At 33.8% G+C, this 25,853-nt stretch overlaps 1 protein-coding gene across 1 annotated transcript in view; it reads left to right on the forward strand.

Moving 5' to 3' along the window:
• The first annotated feature begins 1,338 nt into the window (after positions 1-1,338).
• The window catches only part of LOC128991506 (pleckstrin homology domain-containing family G member 5-like), a 263,086-nt gene continuing 238,571 nt past the window's right edge, over positions 1,339-25,853 (forward strand). The window contains exon 1 of the mRNA XM_054414443.1: positions 1,339-1,428. The gene's annotated coding sequence lies outside the window, so the exon portion shown is untranslated. The remainder of the gene's footprint in view (positions 1,429-25,853) is intronic.

Here is a 25,853-nt window from a genome sequence, read left to right on the forward strand (position 1 = left end):
GTTTGACGTTCCCTTACGAAACACGCAAATCACTTAAATAATAAATGGATTTAAAACTATAGACAAAGAGGAACCATTATTTTGGGGAAGGAAGATCGTCTTGTTTAGCGCTTTCTGTTGCTGAATGATGTAACGTTTTCTAGCGTTAAGGCTCTAGAAACGAACTATTTGCTATCGTAACCTCATTTGCACGTGCTTCATTCACAAACACGCTCTAAAGACTGTGTTTTCACAGCATTGTCTTATATGTTGAAATGTGTGTGTGTTTTCAAAGGTCTCTAGATTCTTAAATATTCAAATTTATGATTGCATCAAATATGGAGATCAAGGGATCAAGCAAACATAGTCGATTGCAACCAATTGAGTAATTTGTTTAGATTTTGAGTAAAGTGCTTAGCAATAGCTTTGTTGATGATATGTTTTATCTAACTTGACAAACATTTGAAAACAAAATGATATAAATAGTTTTGACCACGAATAGAATTGTTGATGTCATATGGGTTTGACCACTCTACAACATTTCAGGTTATCTCTAACAAATAAACGGAACTAGTAAGTACAGTCATTGTATAAGTAGGAAGTGATACATTTTCACAAACTTTGGAGGAAAGATAGGAAAAGGTGAGTCAGCCAAATCTCAGTTTTAACTCGATCTTAGGGTAGGGTACCTTACAAGTGTTGGGGATTCAATGATTTCCCAAGAGCTTGAACAAAACTGGTTATCGAAATTCAATAAGTGTCATCGTTAAAGACAGAGGGACGACCTTGGCATAGTCCTGTGTACGTTTAAGCATATAAAAAGGCTTTTAGCGCACTCACAATTTTCGTGATATTTTGTAACCATTTTAGTTTTACACTAATATATGTTCAGGTTTTAGGGTACCGTAACTAAAAACATGGTAGGGTTCACCGAGTTTGGAAGATATCTTAATAAATGTGACTTAATTAAGAAATGAGTTACACCATTGCTTTTAGTTTTACAGTCTGACTCACTTAAAACCAATCTTAAAAACTAATCTATCTACACGTCTTTTCACAAAACATTTACAGCTCAAGGTGCTTTTCAAACAACAGGATCACAACATTTAAAAAAGCTTTTCGAACCCAGATTCATGAGGTAGATAATGCAACTCATTACCCTCCAAATCCGAACAAGATTGAAACTTCTTTAGAATTATACAAGAGTCCCCTCTACATCTACCCGCAGCATGTATGTTTTGACGACACGAGGTCGACAGATACAATGAGAGAGAGAGCTAGAGAGAGAGGTGGGGTGACGTCTCTCTCTAACACCTGACTGTTATCACCTTGTTATCAGTATGTAGCGCAGTTTGTGCCGTGTTTCGCGTATGACTCGTGTATCCTAGGATTTTCCATTTGGATATTCATCTGATTTCCTGCAACCAGCAGGACCCACGATCACTAAAGGTAGTTTATTATTTTCCATTGCGTCTAGGGGGAATATAGTATTTTCCAATTTGCTTTCAGCTTTCTAGGAGTAAAGTAGAGTGATATCTTTCAAGGCTTCCTTCTATGAGAGAGGTAGCTTATTATATTCCAATGCATATTTCTAAGAGGAATAAAGTTTACTTTGTCATCCCAGTTTCAAGAACATCAAAATTAATAGATTTACATTGCTTTGCAGGAGCTCTTGTAGTTAAGATGTTTGTATCAACCTATGCATTTTACCATCTTGTGAGGCACCTTCAGGGGTCCTCTTGAACATAACTCACTCCAAACTATTATCAAAGTACAAGGAAGCTAAGATGAAATCACAAGAAGACCCGTGAAGATGCCACACAGGGTGACACCAACATCTTCCCCACTTGCATGCTTATTTTCCAATGCATTATTTCAGGAGTGTAGGTTATAAGAAATAAAGTAGGTTAGGAATTTCTACTGCATATAATTTATTATAATATTTATTATTCATTATTGCCACCACGTCCTAGTATTAGTAAGGTATCTTTTAAGTTTCCATATTCTTCTTAGAGGAAGGTCCTGTTATAATAGTTTCCATTATATATGCCATCATTCGTAGATTTGATGCATTTATATTGACTTTATAAATTTCCAGTTCGTCAGTGTTCTAACACCACGTAAAATAGATTATTTATTTCCAACGCATTTATTGGGAGAAAGTAGTAAATTAATTTGCACAGCAGCACAGCAATGAAAACTTCTAAGATCCATTTTGTTATATCATATTCTTTGCTAGGTTCACATTTGAACGGGATCAAATCTGCTGTCGAGGTGAGGTAAACATGTTGTGAAATCACAACAATAGGACATGCAACGCGAAGCATGCAACGTTTTCGGAGCTCTTTAGAATATCTGGAAAGAACTCCTTGTTTTCAAGTAAATGTCTAAATAGTGATACGTCAAAATATTATACTAGTTCGAAAATATTGCAAAATATAATACAATTAAGTTTTGATTTGGTACTTCGAAACAGGCCTGCTGTATTGATGCAGGTTAACCCAAAACATATGCATTTCCCCAACAATATTGATGTACAATTCCCTGATTTAGACCTTATGAAATTCTTTTATTGTGGGCTTTACGTATGTGTTTGACTCTTGGTATGACAAAATATAATGAACACAACAACAAAGAGAACTTTGCAGTACAAGAGAACTTGCAATGGCCTTTTAGTTGAACTGGTTAACTTAACTTAATTGCCTTTAAAATTATATAACAGAAAATTCTAAGTTTGGACACTTAAAAATATACCGTCAAAACCTGTTGTGCGGAAACAGAATTTAAAATTTTCATCAGTTAACAGAATAGGCCTAATGATAAATGCATAAATGTATATGTTCAATTTATTGTTACTATACTAAACAACTTGCCAACTTCATACAAGCAGACAGCATGATAGCAATGCAAACAGGTCTTAGAATTACATAACGTTCAGACAATAGATAATTTAACTTGACGTTACCATTAGCAAATTTTCTTATTTCTCTTTAGTCATTTATTTTATTGATTTTTGTGCTCAAAGATAACATTGTTGAAGTATCAAACCTTCTATTGTGTAATATGATTTAAGATTATTTATCTTCGCTCTTCATACAATGGCAGATGGTGGTGATAAAATATAATACCCCCACCGCAGCAAACCGTGCAGACTAAGCGAATTTCCATTTGCCTGAATTGATATACAATTAAATATATTTAAATAACATTAGGTTAAACGAGTACCTAGGGTTGCTGCTACAGGGAGGCTAATAAAGTACGTTTTTTTAGTTAAATTATAACAGCATAGTATAGGCCTAAAATAAATAAATTTGACAAGTTTGATCAAGATATACCCATAAACAAGCAAACTACAACATTTTACAATATTCTCCATAAAAATAACATGGGGTTTTTAAATTTACAGCTTTTTGAATTTTCTCCGTAACCAATAACCGCACTAAACACTTCAATATACTAAATTATTTGCCTTTTTAGCTCTTTAAAATGGTTTAGAGAGAAATCGGGAAATCTTATGTTTTGATGTTTAAAAAATGAGAAAACCCAATTTTAACCCCTTAAAACTCCCCGTAAAACCACGTTCCCATCGTCCGATCATGCTAGTTCACGAACTCATTCAAGTTTATCCCGCCTTACATCTTCAAACCAAATATAATATATAGGGCTATAGGGCTACTTCCCTATAGGGATATTCGCTAATAGAGTTTATGGTAAACTTCCCATTTATTTTAACCTGATTGAACAGCTTATGTTTGTGAAATAAAACGGTTATTTCATAATAGCACCGTCTGGCTTTCAGACGATCTTTAACTCAAAGACTAAAGACTACAATTTCTTAGTAGTAGATCTACACACAGCAGTTTTTTCTAAATTCTAAAAAAAAAAAAAACTAAAGCAGTGCGTGTTTCTAATTAAATTCGTTATTGAAAATTAAGTAGTTATTTTCTAAACATTGCGGATTAACACGTACTGCAGCTGAGAGTGGATGAGGTCATCTACTGTGTAGTAGTCATACAAGTAGCCGATAAGTCGACACAGTATCTAGTCGACGTGTTTGATATAGAGTACTCACTGAACAAAGATAACAGATTATCCCTCATAAAACTCAAGTGAAATATGACGGATCAAAGTACTTCGTCACTGCAGGAACAAACTGATCATTTACATTCGACTATTTGAACTTGTGTAATATGTGGTGTGGATCAAAATAGTTTTCAAATTAGCATGTAACCAGATATTACACTTACAATATATAGATTTTCATAATAGGTGGTTTCATATTGTACTATAAGATAAGAAGTGTTCTTGCAGTGTCAAAAATATAATTGTGATGTTTCACTTTTCGTAATACGTAGGTACTTAGTCAAGTATGCAAAGAAAACGATGGTGAAAGGAGCTGTTCCTGAAAATAATAGTTTAAATAATGGAATGTTTCGAAAAGTAGCTGAATACGAAATAAATGAACAGTTTTTAATTGCGCATAACCAATTTATGTTCATGCCGAAGGTATATTTTTTATCCCCAACGTGCAAAACTCTACTTTTGGTTTTACCTATCAACGTTGTCTTGCAAAGAGGCAAAGATACCCTTTTTAAGAAAACTATTTACGAGTTACTCAATCCAATATTTTAAGGTTATTTTTTAGAAGTGTTACTTATCGCAAAATAATTCGTTTCAGACAAGATAGTATTTAACTCTACTATTGAATGTAAAGTGATTGGATAGACATTCCAACTATATAGATAGACCTACTGTTGCCCATTATTCATCGAAAAAAAAAACATAGCTGAATGAATCATCCACAGTGATCAAAATTTGTAGTGTTAACATTCAACATCCTATTGTGCTCTTAGTTTTTGAAACTGTAAGGTATAACAGACTACTTCACAATCATTTCATCGTGAAGTTATGTTTGGGTAAAAATTCGGTGTATAAAAAAACTTCTTGATAGCAGTACAATGCTTATTGTACGTGTTATAAAATTTGCGTAAAGTAAATAAAAATCAGTAATTGGCAATTTTAATTGACAGCAGCGCTCTCTGTCGAAGACTCATTTCAACCAAGTTTATTGTAATTCGAGAACTGACTATGAATTTGACATAGAAATAGAACAGCCAGTTGCAAAAAGGTAATAGGAATCAAATGATTTCATTCAACAGAAAAAAACCAACGAATACGTATCATTAATTAAACTATAAATAAAATCAGCCAATATAAGACGCAAAGGTGAAATATAGATTGGTGAAGAGCATTAATTACTGAACCCATTAGGTTAGAGAGTCAATATTGGGAATACTGTTAAGTTTATGTCATTTATCACATTAACATTGACTCTAACTCTACAACACGTGACAGATTGTCTTGGATGTTCGACGTTAGTAATTAGTGAAACACATTAATTAGTAGACATGTATCGATATACATCGATACCGATACCGATACAAGAAATCGATTCTCCGACCGATTGTCATTTGAATGATATCATGTTGAATGTTTGACGTTAATAATTAGTGAAACACACTAATTAGTAGACACGTATCGATATACATCGATAGCGATACCGATAAATGAAAAATCGATATCCGACCGATTGTTATTTGAATGGTATCATGTAGAATGTTTGACGTTAGTAATTAGTGAAATGGATATGCGTTGAGATGTGTCGAAACCAAAATATATCGAATGTCAATACCGATAGCTGTTTAGAAAGTATCAGAATACAAGCAATGCTTATGTGAGGTCAGAGATAAGAGATTGTTTACAAGTTTATTCTTTTAGATCGATAACTGGAGGAGCCGTTTGAACGTGCTACCATTGGGGTTATTTTTTCCATTAGTTTTTCATACCATTCATGAGAAAGTTTATTATGATTTTGACATTATGTTGGAGAAACCTGAATAGTTTATTACAAACGGGTTTAAGAACAACATTATTTATTGGGGGTTTATGAACTACAACCTTTTTAAATTCGAAAACTAGTTATACTTTCAAAATGGATTGACTGTATTCGTATAGTTGATAAAATAGTCAAAGTATACTAGAGTATTACCAGATGAAAATGGACCGTTATAGAGCAGCCAATTATAACTATTATTGAGCGGAGCGAGCGAAGCTCTTATCCTACACTCCTGCTTTTGTTTTACAAATGAACGGCTGCAGCGATCTGCACGAATATTAGCAAAGTCATTGCAACATACCACGTGAAGGCCCAATAAACCTCAAATGGTAAAACCCGGACCACAGGGCTTTTCCCTACATGCATTTAAATATTTTATAAATTTTACATAGGCCTTACAAGATAACAATAAAAAGGAAAAAAAAATCGTGACACGTTAATTAATCATCTAAAGTAGCACATTACAAATACAGAACAAAAGGGAAAACAATCAAATTGCTGCAATTGAACATAATTAATAACCGATCAGGTTTATCACCATTGACTTAAGATAGATGCAAATAGAAATTTCATTAATGTGAACCAGTATACAATTGACTTTGAATACTGCAAGCAGACATTGTCTTGATGTGATCCAGATGAACAATTGACTTTAGATACTAAGTAGACATTGCATTGTCGTGAATCAGATGCAGCATTGTCTATATACTGCAAGTAGACATCCCGTTGACTTGAACTAAATGTACCATTGACTTTAGAAAGGTCTAGTAGTCATCTCATTAAAGGAAACTAAATGTACCATTGATTTTGGATACTGTATATATATATATATATATATATATATATATATATATATATATGAACCAAATAGATCGTTGACTTTAGAGAGGTAGGCTACTAGTAGACATCTCATTTATGTAAACCATATGTAGCATTAAGTTTGGATAGGCATTGGATTAATATGCCTGATCCGCTCAATATTGCATGCAGATTGATTGCAGACAGATGCATTGTGCACCTAGTTTATTTTCATTTCACTTTTGCAAACGTTATTATGATTGGGCTAGTTCCACACAGTTACTATAGCTGTTACCATCGTACTAGTATAGTGGTTGTCACGTGCATACAAGCTGTTAGTGTTAGTACACCTGTAATGTCACTCTGACGCAAAACCTGAGGTATTTACATCTGGGCGTCGTTGTTTACTGTTTTACTGCAATCGCAAGATAACGTTGTGTTTTGGGTGCAATACACTTTTGTTGGACTCCTTTTCTCAGAAAATTGTCCATGCGTTAGGCTACGGCCACACGGGCGTTTTTTCACGCAAGAACGCAGCGTGAAAAAACGCGAGAAATATGGGCAGCATTAAATGTAATGAGGTATGCCACACGGAGTGTGTTTTCACGCAGATTCGGCGCGTCTTCAAAATCGACCGCCGCGGGCCCGCAGAAGAATGGACTGGGGTGCATTTTTGAAGCTTGTTTTCACGCTCTGTGCCTGGCCACACGGGCGGGAGCAACACGCAGCTTTGATCAAGTCGTTCTAGCAAGTTAAAATAAAGATAAATGTCTCTAATTTTTCCAGGATAGAGTAAAATATTTTAAGGTCTAGCCAATTACACAGTAGGATCTTAAACATAGGTCGACCTTACTGAACCACTTAATAATTTGTTACGAAAAGGAAAGGCATTTAGTTGGACTAAAAAATGTAAAGAGACATTTATGTAGGTCTAGTAGAATATTCAAAGATCTAATGAAAATCTTGTCATAAAAATATTTAAATTATATTTTTTTTTATAATAAATGTCAAAATAAAATAGTTTTAGTGTTGCTTTCGTATCGAAATTAATAAATTATATTCATTTTTTAATACTAAATGTAAATAATTAAATGAAAGGTTATCAAATTAAAATATTTTTAGTATTGTTTTCGTATAGAAATCAATATACCATTCATATTTCTTGTTCACTAGTCAGAAAAAAGGTGACTATTCCGGCCATTAGGAAGATTACGTGAATTCGTCAATCAACTGCGGGTTCCCACTGCATTTTGCCTCTCCTGGACTTCAACCGGCGTGAGAATAAGCTACATTTTACTGCGTGAAAAAACGCCCGTGTGGCATACAACAGTGAGAATTTAAGCAGCGTGAAAATAAGCTACATTTTACCGCGTGAAAAAACGCCCGTGTGGCCGTAGCCTTAGAGAGAGCATAAAGGTTGGAGTAAAATTTATAAACATGGAAATGTAATACATTATTGGCCAAATTATCATTTTTGTGTGTTTAAATGCTTAATTAATTACACTTCACCAGCTGATCGTAGTCGTAATATATTTAAGTGTTGCCAACTTATTTTCAAGCGTACACTACGTGCCTAATAAAATCACGTTTTGTGTTGTTTGCTTGGAATACTTCGGGGGGAAAATATGTGCGGCAAAAGTAAAAAGTGACTTTTACAGAAAAATAACGCAATAATGATTTATTTTGTCCATATTTTCTTGTTTCCTTCCGCATGCAGTTATTATCAGAGCTTGGTGCATGACTCAAAATAAATACAATTATTGAGTTCGTTATTTACATTTAGATAAAGTCTTTTGCACGGAGTCTCCATTTCGTTATTGGAAATTGGAAAACATAAATTATCCGTGTGGTACAGATCATAAAAATTTTTCGTTTCACATTATGTGTGCTGGTTTTAATATTGTAATGCAATTGCATTGAAGACTTTAAAAAGTGCAAGAATATTTCCAATTGTATTGTAAAATCTAAAACGTATTTAGAATAGTATTTCTTAAATGTAATGTTAATTTTAGGTCTTGACAAGTATACAGGTTTGTTTATATTAGTCTAGGTCTTAGTATTAGTCTACTCCAAGCTTTTATACAACAACAGCTACAACAGTTAATAAGATAAACATAAACAACAGATAAACAACAGTTTATAAATGGATTGTTTTATTTTATTAAAATGGTTTTAAATAAGTTTAGAGAGAATGGAAAAATATTAAACAAAAGCGCATACATTACTCCAACATAATACAGAAAAATAAATTAAATAGCTCTTAGCTTACCCGTTAAGATTTAAATTCTTCTGAACTGAAAAAAGATTTATTACGTCTAGTAATTTACAAAACAAATGCGTATAAAAGAAAACTAAAAAGTGGTTCTATAAATTTACTGTACAAAACGTAGTACCCAAAGTTGAACATGGAAACAACACTTATTTGTACCGCATAGGTTCATAATTTTATCTTTTGTCATTTTATCTGCTGAGTGGTAGAAACTGCAACTTTATTAAAATGTAAATTAAGTTAGTCAGTGGCTTTAGTCGGTTGCCAACGAACTTCGGGCCCATGACAGCGATTCTGGTACCTGCCACTACTTGTTATCAATACAGTTCTACAAAAGATTGGTAGAAAAGACTTTTTCACCACACTATGATGTTTTTGGCTGTATTACATACGTTAATTGGTGGCTAAAAGTTACGTTTTGCTGGCCATGCCAGCTGTCATCGAAATTTGGGGACCGAGCAGGTTTTTACAGGCCGGGGCCGCAAAATCAGCTGTCCGCTTACTTACTTAAAACATGAATGCATTTTAAATACACCATCAAAATCCATAGCATTGCAATAGAATTGTGTTATTGTCGCCGTTGCCTAGCAACTATTTATTTTTATTTTTGCTGATTACTCAAATTATTTCTTTACATAACCTTAAATTTGTAGTTGTGTTGACTATCAGTGTGCACTATTATAGTGGTGAATAGTGGTAATAGGGTATAGTGTCGTGAAAAATAGCGTTCGTACCACGAGCCGAAATGGTTTTGCAGCTCTCGATCGATTTAAGTTCTCGACTTCGTCTCGAACTTAAAAACTATCTCGAGCCGGCAAAACCTCATTTTCGGCCCTAGGTATGAAATATACTATTGTTCTACTTCAAACATCATTGTAAAATATCTCAAAAATATAAATCTAGGCTCACTGCACGTATTCTATTCTAAATACTTAAATATTGTCAACCAACTTTGTTAGGCACTATAGAAACGCAAGGTAACTTTATAAGACTAGACTAGTAAAGTTGTGTCCAAACTAGACGAGCCGTTTAAGCGCTGCCATTACGAGGTGTTTAGCAAGGGCTACGAGGTGATTTAGTGACTACAAGTTTGGGTAATTGGACAGTTACAAAACTTTCTACAACTTTGATTGAATACACTGGCTTGCATGCATCGACGACTTGCCTACTTGATTTTGGAGGGAAAAGAAGAGCGTAGATGAATATATTTTTATGTTATTATTTGCATATTGTTTGGAGTTTTACATTATATAAAGAATAATTAATAGTAGGCTTTACCATAGATAAAACATACTCCCTTAGTTGTTTAGTCTATGGTTTTACCAATATTATTAATATTTTTCGTTTAATTTACTTAAAATACGTTTAATGGAGTTTCTTCAGCAGACGAATATGAATGATCTAAAAACACTAGGGCGGTCACACCCCTGCATGAGCGTCGTTGGAAAATAATTTAACGTACGCATTTTTTCATTATATTTCCCTTATACTGTAGTATGAAACAAGAAAGATGAATTTTTTCATAAAGTTTTTATATGCACACATTGAGATAAGCAATGTAAGAGTGTGAGATAAGCAAAATGCATTGCTTGAGGTCCAATTTCACTTAGAACCTTTCCTTTCTGTATCTTCCACTATCGGTTTGCTCCCACACATTGCAGCATGTCATTTATCAAACTATTTTACAAAAATTAATTAGTGAACATAACTCATAACTTGTATTTAAAAATGTTTAATCAGTGGCTTTGCCACACTTTTTAATAAAGTAAATAAATGAGTATAACACAATTCTTAAAACTCTTCTCGTTGAAACATGTTGGAAACAAAGATTAAACCGCCATCAATGATTATCAGATAACAACTTTTCACTGTTTTAATATAGTTGAAAATAGCATAAAAAAAACAAATCAAAAGCTATAATTAGGAATTGTTATTGTGCCATTAATATTTAAAAATTAATAACGTTCCTTAAGGTCTTCACAAAACTCTTTAGGACCTTACTCAACCTTAAGCACTCCAATAACCGTATGATACTTCTAAATGCATATGCTACTTAAGTTTTAAGTTTTATTTAATCCAGTAGTTGAGCATTAAATCTAAGCAACCAAAACGTTCGCAATCACATACAGTATACTGCAAAAGGCTAATATGAGCTGTGTTTTACAGCGGTTATTGTAAGTTTGAAACCAAACGCACGCAAATACACAATGATAAAACGCGTACAACCGGAAATGTCACACGCATTGCCTTCTTGTCGCTTAATAATAACGCCCCAAAAATATATTGAAACATTTGGTGGGTCTGGATCTGTATCATTTAGCTAACACAATACTATACATATTAATACAACTGCACGTGTATAGGCAACGGAAACAATTTCAAGTATGTTTGTAAACGTGAAAATCGCAGACACAAAGTAAATGTAGGAAAAACATCAGTTACGGCAAAGAGTGAAGAACTTAAGCTCTCTAATATCGGCGAACTTCATCAAAGAAGGATTTACACAGTTGAACTTGGAAACGGAGCGGCCAATACCTGAGTATGAAGTTTGGTATTGACCAGTAAGTCTACCGGAATGAGTCATTGCGATTGGACAAGCAATATATATATAACTGTTAATGGATTTTGGCACTGCAGTTGTTTTTGCAAGGACGGGACATAGTAACTTAAAACATTGCTTAAACAGTGGTCAGACACACCCGTAGTAGTAAATAAGAGTATAAATAAAATATAGTATTGATCAGGTTCTAAACCATTCATCGATAGTACTTTCTTTAGCTAACAATTTGCTTGAATAAATAGTAGCCTACTAGTTAAACGGTTAATCCGAAATCTACAATACAATTCAATGGATGACAACCTCGATTGGCCAAGTTGGTCACTTATCCTAAAGCTATATTTCCACAAGCTTTCAACAGCAAAGTCATCCAGAACGTGCTCGGAGACTAAAACGAAAATTTTATATTACTGTAAACTCATACCTACTTAAATTTTGAACGAAATAACTTTCTACAGCATACAATTGTAGGCTAATTTGTGACCTTTCTTCGTGTTAAAATCTACATTGAATCATCTATTTAAGTACCGTAATTAGACATCCTTATCTATATGACAAAAAGGACCTAGTTGAATGGACATAGATTAAAATGGGGTTGGAATGTCTATTAATATCATAAGTGTAAGGTATCACACCAACCAGATATAGTTTATCAAGTCAAATAGTAAAAGAGCTAAAATGTGATCTAGATAAAAAAAAACACACACACAATATGTTTTCCATAGTATAAAGAGTTGATACAATATCTCTTGAAGGTCCTTTTTTGCTTTATCAACTTGTGAATACACATTTCTGCAAAATACTTGTTTAAAAACTCTACTCTGTTAGTAGATGATTGTTAGTGTAAGGTGTGTTGTTGACTCAAGGCGACGGCTTGTCTATTGCAACGAATGACGGGAGTCTCGGTGAAATCAGCTGTTAAATCAGCTGTGAATCAGCTGTGGTCTCAGCTGTACACTGCCACACCTGATTGGTTGTTAAGTGAACTGTAGACTTTGTCATTAGTGAATTTTACCATAACCCACAGTTTTATTTAGCACTGTTGCAATTGTGTTAGGTTATGTGATAAGTTAGGCATGTGATTGACAAAACTTTGACATTGTTATATACAAGTGAGGTTTATGGATGGTAATTTAGTAAGGCGTTTGGGAGACAGAGGTTTTTGAACCATGATAGTTCTATACCGAGGTACATTCTATAGAAGTTTCTATTGCTTAAAGTTTAAACCTCAAAATCCGTACATTTATAGAAGCCTAAGGAACACTTTATAAAAGTAGGAGGGTATAATAGAATAAATTACTCCACTTTACGATTTGTGATTTAGGCATAAAACCATTTGTATGTACATACAGAGATCAATTAATTCGTTTATTCATTAGTTACCTAACAGCAATAAAGTTTGTTCAAAATTAAATATACATTTTATTAGTTCCATTAAAACTAAGAATTGAATAGACAAATGGACTGACGACTAAACAAATAAATACATTATTACCATCAATATTTTCAATCACATTGATTGTGGTTCACGTAGACCCACAACACCTGTGATTACAACTAAAATTAAATTTAGTATCTATTTCAAGAAAAAGTTCAAAGAACCAAAGAAAAAATTAACAATTTTCCTTTTTGCAAACACATAATTAGTTTATTTGCTGGAGGATTCACTTTAACTTCAAAGAAGGAGCGTCCAATTAGCCTTTTGACTAATTAGCGACATATTTACAAACGAATTGTCTAACCAACGTTCTAAGCTATTGTTTGAACAGGTTATGAACAAATATTAAAAATGAAATGAAACCCGAATATAACTTATGTATAATATTATTTATCTGTTTATATGATGGGCATTTAGAAACTTTTTTGTTTGTATAAGCTGAACTAAAATTTTTTACCACAATTTACAAAAGAATTGTATATACGAAGTAATCAACAATATAACACATTGGTGCAAAACGCTTAAGGAATAATAATATACAAATTTATAAGCTCTGGCGTTTTTAACCTAAATTGATCCAACCATTTCATCCACCTTTTGGTTTTTGGTGGTGGAAGTTCTCTAATCAATTTGAAGTTCTCCTAGAAACTTGTCTTTCTTGACAGTGCATGCGTTTTTATCTTAGGTGTGCAAGCGTTATACCGAACTCACCTCTTTGAAGGCACTTCTGTTTCAACGGTTTGGCAAATTTTCATAAAGGTCATTCATCTTGTTACAAAAATCTCACAGAAATCCACTGTAGGCTAAGCCTTTGTAGGCTTTTTCAAGAACAAACGTTATGATCGCTTACTGAAGCTACATTCTCGCTTCAGTCAGTTATATTAATAATTATCAATGCAAGTTCAACGACAAGGATGAAGTGCATAGCCTCAACAAAAGGTGAAAATTCCAAATTGGAACGTTTTTCTGCAGGCTTAGCGAGAATTTCTAGCGATAGCCCTGACATTACAAACTCTTTGGCAAAATAAAGCAGACAAAAACAACAATCTTCATATAATAATCATCCTTACGAGCTCTGCCTTTACTTTACTCTACACGATTTTTGCGAGTTTCACACCACGATTACGATGATTAACTCTGCAACAGTTATTGTTTACAACAGTTTATCGTTTAAAATTAGCGGTTCTATTTACAGTTTTGTAAAATACTTTTAAATTTGTCGCAGAACTTATCCAGTTCATCTTGCTTCCGAATAGAAGGAGAGATATAATGGTAATACATTGTTTAGCCACATTCACACAACTCTGACTTACTTCATAGATAGATTTACCACACGTTGCTTGACTCTTTCCCTCTATAGAATAAATTCAATTACTGCTTCGAGTGCTTACAAGTAATTAGATCTCTCCTAGGTATTAAGTACCGAGGAGTATTAAATCTCATGCAGTCGTACTGGTTGCTTTGACTAGGCTCCTATTAGAGCTTCATGTGCTTAATTACATTCCATCCATAATAGGATTATATGTTCAGTTATCAACTTCGGCTAAGTATTATTGCCTTTTGGACACTGAATTTAAATTAGATTTTTGATTGTTTTCATTTTTAAACAGATTTTATGCAGTGGACCTATTTTCATTTTCTGTATGTCAATTGTTTAGTTTCATCAATACCTGTAAAATGATACCAAAGTTAACTATACTTGCTATTTGAAAAGTTTGAGCTACCCCCTACACCCACTAAGGGCAAGATTTTCAAAATTAACCATCATTATTGTAGCCCATCAAATCTAAGAAGGTCGCCACAAAACGATTTCAAAGATCCCACATGGTTTAAAAGTTAAGGGGGTGCAAGTTACTTTTCAGACACTCTGTAATTTTTGATTTATATTTTGTATACTTTTATATTCCTATTACTACCAGTCATCGTCATGAGTAAGCATTAAAATCCATTACACCATTTTGGAGTAATTTGGTCTAAACATTGACAATCCAATGCTATAAGAGATTCCTGGTGGAGGTATAAATAAGAGTCCTGTCCTCTTTGTAGGTTTCTTTAGAGTTTAATTCTTAATGTCCTGCCTAATCTATCCAGATAGAAAATATGCATTGTTCTTATGCTGTCTCCTTTGTATTCTTTTAACAAACTTACGAATTCTGATTATTTAATCATAAATAAATTAAAGTTATATAGCTTTTACACCTAGTTTGAAAATCCTGAAATTCTAATTATATCTTGGTGTTTCACAATAGTTTCTATAAATTTTGTAAAGTTTTACTATTAAAACTCACCGTGGAGCAGCTAAATCCTATATTAATAGGCAATCATGTTTCTTGAAAACCTGTTATCTTAGCTCGTGTGCATCGCAGGGAAAATCTACGCATACTATTAGAAAGATGTTTTCCTGTAGATGTGCAGAATCCTTTTATAAATGAAAATAGACTAAAAAAGCACGAAAAATTAATTTAAATTTTTACAAAATTTAGGCCTACATGTGCTTTGTGGGTTTCCATTTTGGAAAGAAGTAACAACGAAATATAAACAGAACAAAAATGGAAGACATTCCAATCACATGTTTACAGCGTGGGGTGTAAATAGAGAACTGTACATTACATATTTTTGGTCGAGTTTTTTACCACTGGACTACCTGTAGTAATATTTAAATTACAGGTTCGTAAAAGTTAATAGAAAAAGCAGCTTTTATTTACGCAAAGCACCTTTCCGAATAGCTTTATATGATCGTAAAGCTGCAAAGTATAAGTCACACAATACCTTCACGTTTGTAAGCACTCCGGGCAGTAAATCTTGTGAAGTTTGTGAAGAGTTTGCCAATAAACCTCAGTCGCAGTAACTTGGTAACTTGGCGTCACCTTTGGGGTTATATACACGCAATCGTGACATAGTGATTCCATTCTCAAGGTATATTAGTGACGTTTACTATCGATAGACTTTGAAAATATATTCACATATTATTGTTGCAATCAGTGTTAGTTAAAAACTGAACGTAGTTGAGTGTATCCACCGACAGAGTGCGTTGATGGTAATTACCAATTTCTGGTGAATACACCAACATTTTAATCCAGCAAAGCTGAAAGAAATATTGCAAACTATAGCACCTTAAATGTCCCAATAAATAGTTAAACTATGAAAATCTCAATGAGAAATAATAACTTTAAATAGTAGCATACGTTATAAGAGATTTATTCGATCATTTCGTCATCATTTAGATGCGAAAATATCCTTTCAAAACCATTGATTTTATAATGATTTTCAAAACCTAACGCGTTATTGAAGCTAGCCTAATATTATCTACAAAAGAAAAAGTGGTATATGTATATTAACTAAAATTACAATATCTTATATTGCTTTCCACTTTGCAGCCCTGAATGAGCTACGGGATCTAGAGCTCCTAATCCTTACCCTATCCATATCCTCCTTAGATGCTGTTCCTATATTCTAGGGGTTGCGGCATTATCACATAGATATAACACATAGATTACATAGATTAGATGTATCCATTGGCGATTTGGCAGGATTTGAACCCGAGACCTTTGAAACCGAAGTCCCACGCTCTAACCATTAGACCAGCTCGCTCCCCCAAAAATAAACCTTTAAACCCAATCAATATGCGTTAAACTGCATGGTTGATAAGGTAAGAAAAGATCTGTATCCATACAACACCCAGTTTAAACATTGTCTCTAAAAGACACTAGCCATCAAGGGTGATTCTATGGCGGATTAACTCAATGCATGCATCGGAGAGCATGAATACAACACTCTTGTGGGTACTGAATCTGAGGCCAAACATCACTGACCATTGACCATTGAGAAATGCTCTGCAAATCAGCATTGATGAGGTAACTGTTGCCGAGTGCTGATTTCATGTTCGCCGTGATTGATAGTGTACTTAGTGGTAATCAGCATTGAAGTGTGCCGATGAAATTCTATACTTCTAGACATTTTGTGTAACAAACTTGTAAAAGGTTATTTGTCTAAAGCAATCTATATACTTATAGTAGTAAACTTGTAAAAGGTTTCATTTCTTCGGGATGGCTCTGACTGCAAAATTTCTAGGAATCGGTTAGAGGATCGAGAATCGATTTTTCATTTATCAGTATCGCTATCGATGTATATAGATACTGTACATGTTACTAATTAGTGTGTTTCACTAATTACTAACGTCGAACTAAGACAATCTGTCACATACTGTACTGTTAGAGTCAACGTTAATGTTACAAATTACATGAAAATGTACCTGACAGATTGACTTTCTAACTTAACGAGCTTTTCAGTAATTAGCGCTTTTCACTGAACTATGTATCAGAAATTCGTCATTGGCTGGTTCATCCATGTGTTGTTAATTTCTTTACCTAACCCACCATGTTAAACTTCCCTATCCCAAGCGTGATGTATGCAACTTATTTACTTCACGAGTGATATAAAGTTGAAAAAACTCACTCGGTGAGGTAATGAAACCCATTTAAATAGCATTGAGTGCTTAGCTTAAAACATATACCTCTATGGAGCCAACGACGTTCAACGCTAGAAATCAGCTGTGCGCTTGAATGTAATTGTTTGTTATGCTTATTGTTGAATGTTTGTTATGCTTTAAAGTATTAACCTAGCTTTTGTTTGTAAAAGAACGATGAGTTAGAAGATAAGTGAAATTGATAATGAAAAATACTGTATGTAACCCTCTGTATATTGTCGGGTCAGGTAAAATCTTGTACGTTACACGTTACGCAAGAGCGTGTTTACATCACTTAGGTGAATTATGCAACTCGCTTCCGCTCGTTGCACAACATTCATCTGCGTGATGTAAAAACGCTCTTACTACACTTGTAATGTAAATAGCTATTACAGCCGTAAATTTAAATCGTAGGCCTACTATTTTTCCACTCTTTGACAATGTAGTAAGTAGACATTATGTAAAGGTTCCCTGGTCAGTTGATCTGAACATCACATAGAGGGCGCTGGTTTCAATTACTGTTGTGTCCAACTTTTTTTACACTAACAAACTGAAAGGGCAATTAATGTCCTTCTTTTCACTGTCTGGGTATCAAAAGTTAAGAGAGGAAATAATGTTTTCTTACAGTATCACGTTTGTACTGGTATGGAATAGTGTCGGTTGTCAATATGGGGATTCTTTTAAACTCAATTTTACAGATTAGAAACGTTTTCAACAAAGGCAGTGTGATTTTGCATATTGCTTAGAAAATAATGAAATTATAAACACAGATAGTTTATCACATTATACGTTTTCTTAGCTAGGGGTATTTAGCCCGTTGATTGCAGAGACTATTATGTTATATCTCCAGTTGTAATAGTTAAAAAATACTTTTAAAGAAGCTTATATTTTCTTTTTCGTAGTCTTAACCCAGTGCAAAGCAAGTAAAAAACTTCTAGCATTGCATGAAGTTAATTCGTCTGAACACAATCTACAGTTGTTCATGTAATGTAATGTAATGTTAAATGTATGTATGCAGTGCAAGTAAATCACACAATGAAAAGTGTTATAAGGTTTATTACAGTGCTACCAAAATTATAGGCCTGAAGGGTAATGGCTACCCTTTATCTTGGTATAAATAACATCAAAGCAAAAGAGCAGACAGCGTTATTGTAGGCCACATTGTAGCGCACGCAACGTCGATTTGAAACTCATTGCTTTTAAATCCACGAAGGCAGTTCCGCCGAGGGTTTTTAGGTTTTTCTCTAACAAAATGATTCTGATGAACATACATTTTAAACCAAAGAAACTGATTTTACAAAATACAGTATGTTTGTCGTGGATGTTCACTCCTGCAAAAGCCCTCAAATGTGGACTTGTCCGTGGGACTTGCTCCTCTCGCATTGAAGTTCCAGACTGCAAGGTTATCATCCCCAATGATGTTTTTTAAAACACATTTGAGTTATTATATGTATTACTAGCTGTTGTACCCGTGCCTTGCAACGGGGAGAGGACACAAAATAGAAACATTTTGATCTTAACATTTGTTGTAATATTCTATAGCCTACTGAAGTTGTATATTAAATTTAATAGTACTGCACCCTGTTGGTAAACCTTATAACTTTTTAATACTATTTAATATCATAGAACCAATTTGTGATTTGAAACAGCTGACGAAATTATTTAATTCCTTTGAAATATGATTACTTATAAGATTAACATGGGAAACTCCAGAGCCACTGGGGCGGAGCCCGAAAGGACTTTTGAGATAAGAATGCGTCTATATGTTAACCAGGAATATAAGCTATCATCACACCAAATTTCAGCTCAATCCGACCAGTATTTTTCGCATTTACTTGTCACAAACATACATCCAAACTTTCTCATTTATAATATTAGTAGGATTTGTTTGTAAATCTATCATGGAAAGTAAATAAAATTACGTCTAATAACACTTGAAACACATACTTACACTTATAATGTTTCACACATATAAACTGATGTTGTTTTCTATTTCGATTGGTCATTCCAATCATCATCAGACACAAAAGGGGTTCGTCATTCTCATATTGTGTCTGATGTTGAGTGTTGAATCGAAATCAATCATCACTGCCAGCTTTTATGTGTATTAACCGTCTCGTTTAAACCATCATATGTGATTATATATTTTAATATTATCACACATATTTTTATATACTTTTTGTAAAATAAGTAACACGTAATATGCTGAAAGAAGTTATTCTATCAAACAAAATCCATTATATCAAATAACCCGATCCTTCTGATTTCCAGACGAGCACTCTAACCGCTTACCCATAATCAAAAGTAATTTAATTGCATGTACTAATTTACAGTAGCAAATTTTAAGACAAATTTAACTACGAGAGTAATATATGGATACGGCTACTATGTAGATGGAATGTCTACTTCAGTATGTTAGTCAACGACGGTATGCTTGTAATGGTTACAGTCACTCATACATGTGTTTGGATGATTGACTTTTCAAGTGTTAAACTCAATTGCAGGCTCCTGTACACAGCACTGGCTACCAATATAACTCACTCTAAATCCCACTTTCATCTCTTGTGGTTTTAATTTGGCCTTTAGAGAGCTTAAAGTTATGTTGGCCAATGAAGTATAGAGAACGTTCCGGACAATTGCATTTACGTGTGAAATAGATAGGCGAATGTATCAATGTTTTGTTAAATAAAGCATAGAGACAATACTATATTAATTACCTTTTTTATTGATACTATATTGATAAAGGCTGTCCACTCCATGTTCAAAATTGTTGTCAATTTTTTGTATCAAAATCATCGTAGTTAGTGTGAGCCATCAGGTTGTACTGATGTAAATGACTTATTTCTGTCGAATACAAAAACTTGTTGACAAAGTCAAATTGTTGGAACGATTTATTGTGGGCTATATCTTGGCCAATCAAATATTTTAGCAACATAATTATAAACACTAGCGCATTCTGTGACTGGCTCACACGACGATATTCTTTATTTTGTAAAACATTGGCAACAGCTGTTCTATATAGATGGGATGTCTGCTTCAGTATCCAATAATCAATGATTCAACCCAGCGCTTTATGAAATAGGCTAACGATCTTTGGTTTAGCTCAATCAGCTGTGTGTCAAAATATAATATTTTATCAAAATGTAACCAAGTTTATTCAAAGTGCAAAACCACGGAGACCAATAATCAGTATTAATTCCAAAAACGTCACCTCAAAAAGTGTCCATTATTATTGTGGTGAATAGTGATAATAGGGTATAGTGTGGTGAAAAATAGCGTTCGTACCACGGACCGAAATATACTATAACGTCTATAGCGGGTAGCCATGAAATAGTATATACGTTAAAGAGGTTGAAAAATTACTTTAGGATAAAAATAGTCCCGATATTTCCAGGGGATTGCTGGACATCAGGTAACTATGTTATGTTAAATGATTTTAAAATTGAATGATTTAATGGTTGAAAGATTTAAAGGTTGAATAATTTTACTTCAAATTTCGCGAGTAGTATTGTAGCAAACCTTGCAGCAGCCTGCCAAGACAGCGTTGTTATCATAGCAGTTGTTGACATACACGCTCAAATGATAACGTTTATGATGGTAGACATCGCTGTTGTGGGGCCCGACTAAATATCTCATGAGTTTAAAGTTTAAATGTATCTTGTGTTATAGGGTGAACAACATAACTGTGCCACCATTGGCATCTCAGAAAGCAAAGCTGTAACTAAAATACATTAAATTAAAAACCCTCTGGTTTTGGTACATAATTTATTGGAAAATCACTTAAAATATTTTAAAACCTTACTATTCCTTTAGTATTCCTTGAGGTTGGTTTAGTGAGGAAAATTTGTATTTATTCATTGTGAGGCCAAAGATTTGTCTGTAATGAATAGTGGATAGTGGACACCTTACGACATTCGCCCTGTATATCACACTAACAATATCTAAACTCGTAACAATGTGCCATAAGGTAGGTGCAATTCTCGCACCGCCGACTACAATATCCTCTCCTGGGCCATAACTCATAACTCAAGACCACGGATAATAACGTGTACATGGGCCAATTCCCTGGATTGTAACTCTTTTACATTTTCACCAATTTAATAGTGTACGGATATGCATTTACCCGGATTCATCGTTTGTGGCACAATTCAAAAGGTATATAAGGACCACGGCTGAAAAAGTGCATTTAAATGTATACCCTACTTGTTTTGTTAGTGTTTATTCTAGTGGGATATTCAATTAAAGATTATATAAAGGTTTTTAAGGGCAAGGGTAGAAAAAAAAAATTTTTGAAGCAGCTGTCACTGAGTAAGATACCATAAAGATTTATGAAATAGGGAGTCCAAAAGTATAGTATGATTAAGTGTGAAGATTATTACCATAAAAGTGTAAACATATGTAATACAAACACATGAAAGTAATTTCAATTTGCAAACAAAACAATCAAGAGTATCCAAAAAAAGTAAATCTAATAATAATTGTCCTACTGTATATACAAATATCTATCAATAAATAATTCGCTTGAAAACTCGTGGACAGAGCCTAGATTAATACAGACAATGGCTAGAGTCTAGCTTGTTTCTTAATCAATGTCGACAATCATCTTAAAATAAATAAACCTGCCAAATGGTTTTGCTGAATAAAATATTTCATTTGCTCAAGCCAGCTGCGAGGTATTGGAAAATAAAATCAATTTAACAGTTCTGCTTGTTTATGTTTACATTGAGATGTCATAGCAAATGTATACATTGTGAGTCTTCTCATTGCAGCCATGGAAGCCAATCAATATTTACTTTTAAAATCCTCACCTTAGAACTTTGAAAGCCAAAGGGGCAAAGCCCTCGATCGGCACCGAAGCGTTTAAACGGATCCTCCGTATGGTAGGCATTTTTGTGTAAAACTTAAGCCAAGTCGTTTCAGTAGTTTTTACCTGATTGAGTAACCCACACACAGACAGACACCAATCGATTTTAATATAATAGTATAGATTTTTTAGATGATAGTACCTATAGATTGGAGTATTAGGGTTATGTAGGAGTTTAGTAGGTGTTTGTATAAATGATGATGTTCCGTATGTATTTAGGTTGGTAGTATTAAAAGTAATCATTTGAGCAATATAATTACAACCTTTCATTTGTAAATTCCATACGAACATTAAGATTTTCTCCTCTCACTAATAAAATTAAGAGACAAATTAATTAAAGAAAACTACTAAAACCATTGAACTAGTTTCAAATTTACAAAGCTTTAACACTTAAAATGGTGTTGATATACATTAGTTCGCAACTGCATCCATGTTCAGGCTTTGTCAACGGGCTCAAAACTTTTTTAATTATACGTAACCCTCTTAACATTACGCGGTCACGGTTTGCGTCCCGACGAGTGAGTTTTGTATTACCTTGGTTACATAAGGGTAAAAAATAAATTTAATTTATAGTAGAGCTTTTTAGTTTCTTAGACAGGTTCCAGATCCAAGTAAGCTACAAACACTTGATCACGAATATCCTAGCCTCCGCAAAACCTGTGAGTGAATTTCCATTGGCCTGATGGGATTATGACAACAATATTTCCTTTTAATTCCCAATTCGTTTCTTATTTAAATTACACTAGGTTTGACGCGTACATAGGTTTGCTGCTATAGGGGAGAAACAAAGTGTTTATTTGTGCAAAATGTTAAAAGTATAATCTAAAATTAATAAATTTAGCAAACTTGGTCAAAATGTATCCATAAACAGCCAAACTGCAACAGTTAAGTTTTCAGTAACAATAACAATGTACAGTTTTTTAAAATTTTCTTCCGCAACCTTTAATTGTACTACAGTTCAATTTACAAAATTATTTTTTGAAGTTCTACTCGATGGCTCATATCCTGTGGCGTGGTATTCAAATTTGCAACTCCCCATAGTACGTGTTTGTCCTTGACATTTTCAATACATGTTCCAAAACTTGCTCTGTAAATGCACAATGTCAGTCTAATCACCCCAGGACTGTTTTATATGTGAGAGTGTTCAGGACTAAAGCTCTGATGATAATTAAACAGACATCAGCTGATTTCCCTGGCGGAAGCCAAATTTATGATTACTATGCTCTTCGAATTGTCTCTTGCCAGAGATTAGTTTTCACCAATGATTTTGCAACCAAACGTAAACTCTTTGTTTCGTTGTTACGTGTTTGTTGACTGGAAAACAGTTGTTGAACTGTAGTTGATCTCTTTATTTTGTGTTTAATTTGAATAATATTTTAGTGATTTTTCCCCTAAAAGGAAAAGGAAGTGTGAACTAGTGTCCAATTAACTTAAGCCACCACTTAGGCCTGCCATTTTTATATGAAAAGAAGTGAAATTTTTTAGAAACTTGTAAACCTACGTATTTTTGAACGCGTTCGCAAACCAGCATGATCGGACTATGGGAACGAGGGTTTTCAGGTGTTTCATGGGGTAAAATTGGTTTTCCCAATTTTGAACGTAAAACCAAACAAATGGCAATTTCTTTCTAAACCATTTTGTAGAGCTTAAAGAAATAGAAATAATGAGTATATTGAAGTGTTAGTATATGTCTAATAGCTACGGATAAAACTACAAAGGTGTAATATAAAAAATTTCATAATAACTTTAAGTGCATGAACTGCTTCATTGTAAATTTTATATAACTGTATAGAAGCATTCACAAAATAATCAATACATTGTTATTACAAAACTACTGTCATTTTGTAGATTTCCCCACCTTACTACGTACTAGTATTGCAGTTATTAATGGAAAATAAATATAATCGATTTTGTTTTGATAACTTAAAAACAAAAATAGTTTTTCCAGCGCTAAAACATATCTACTAAAAAAAACCACTCAACGTAAAACTGTGTTGCCTACATTTTTCTCCTTTTTTTGTAAACACAGTCACAGTAACATAAGTTATGCACCGTCACATATTTTGTTTTATGTTCAACGAGAGTTTCACAGCTTTGCACCGTAAAGAAAGAATCAGTGCATATAAAGAGTTGCAATGGTGGGTATTGGCCCATGCACAGGTTATTATCCGTGGTCTTGAGTTACGAGTTATAGTCCGGGAGAGAATATTGTAGTCAGCGGTTTGAGAATTACACCTACTTTATTGCATATTGTTACGAGAGTTGAAATGGAGCAATGTCCACTAACAGTTTAGTAATAGGAAACCAAAGTTTATTTTGATTTGGGGAACTAAATAATTTTCAAGTCAACCATAGAGTGTGTAACTTGTTATTTTTTATCAATGTTTGCATGCATCTTTCATTTTTACGTTATGGGAACGGTCCAAACCCTAGTATTTTAACGTCAGATTGGTATGCTTTATAAAAAAACCATAATTTATTGATAACCCAATGAAATGGATTCCATGTCCAGAATACGTGTTTGCTGGAAGCCCTTTTTAGACAATACCCTAGTTTAAATGTAGTATTTACTAAGAACAACGTCTTTTTCTTTATCCCCTAGTACAAATGGCGACCAACGTCTCGCAACTCTTTCACTCAGTGCTTCATCCACCTCCAGTTGTACTCTAACTCAGAGGCGAAAACTTCATAAACATATTTTTTATTATTTTAACAGTATCCAGCTACTGGTATTCAATGTTTGTGCTTTAGATGTAGATATATAGTATGTAATATGTATTACAATGACGTATAATAGAGTGGAGACAATTATGTACAATATTAATGCAACATCCAGTCCGTGATGTGGCCTACTAATTGGCTACTAATTAGTTAATCGACGTGGCAATTGATTTTGTCAAAGGCCACTCGTTGGCTCAAGCATTCTAGTTTAATTTTTTTGTCAAAGAGTTTAACAGACGTTAAACTCTTTGAACAAAAGAGTTTGGCACATGGAGGAATTTTATTCCGTATGTTTTTAAGACTTTTTAAGACATGCAACATAATAGGGTTAGTAAAAAGTGTGGAGACCCCCTGTTATTTTTTTAACGGCCCATACTAGAAAAACTAAACTCGGCACAACTTTATTACATGTTATGAAGTACTTTTTGGGCATAACCGTCACTTGGTGTACAATCCCAAAATGGGGGATTTTGGGGGAAACTCAAAAATTTCAAATACAAAGACCCATCGAGTGACCCTTCATTTTGAAGGTCCTAGTAAAAGAAAACCAACAACGCAAACTAGAGGTCTTTATCTCAATCCAGTAAAGAATGGCAGCTGATTGAAATTCTCAGAAGTTAAATTTAACTTACAGCTTTCCAAGTCTGGAGACCCGCTGTAAATTTTGTAGCGGCTCACTATAGGATAACTAAACTCTACACACCTTTTTGGCATGTTATGAAGTACTTTTTAAGCCTAATAGCCACTTGCTTACCAAACCCAAAATGGGGATTTTGGGGGAAACTCAAAAGTTTTAAATGATAAGCCCCATTGAGTGACCCCTCATTTTGAAGGTCTTGTAAAAGAAAACTAACAACGAAAACTAG

The sequence above is a fragment of the Macrosteles quadrilineatus genome, unplaced genomic scaffold (genome assembly GCF_028750875.1).
Source record: "Macrosteles quadrilineatus isolate MER2022 unplaced genomic scaffold, UCM_ALF_1.0 Scaffold_4__1_contigs__length_99947679, whole genome shotgun sequence".
NCBI classification, from domain to species: domain Eukaryota; kingdom Metazoa; phylum Arthropoda; class Insecta; order Hemiptera; family Cicadellidae; genus Macrosteles; species Macrosteles quadrilineatus.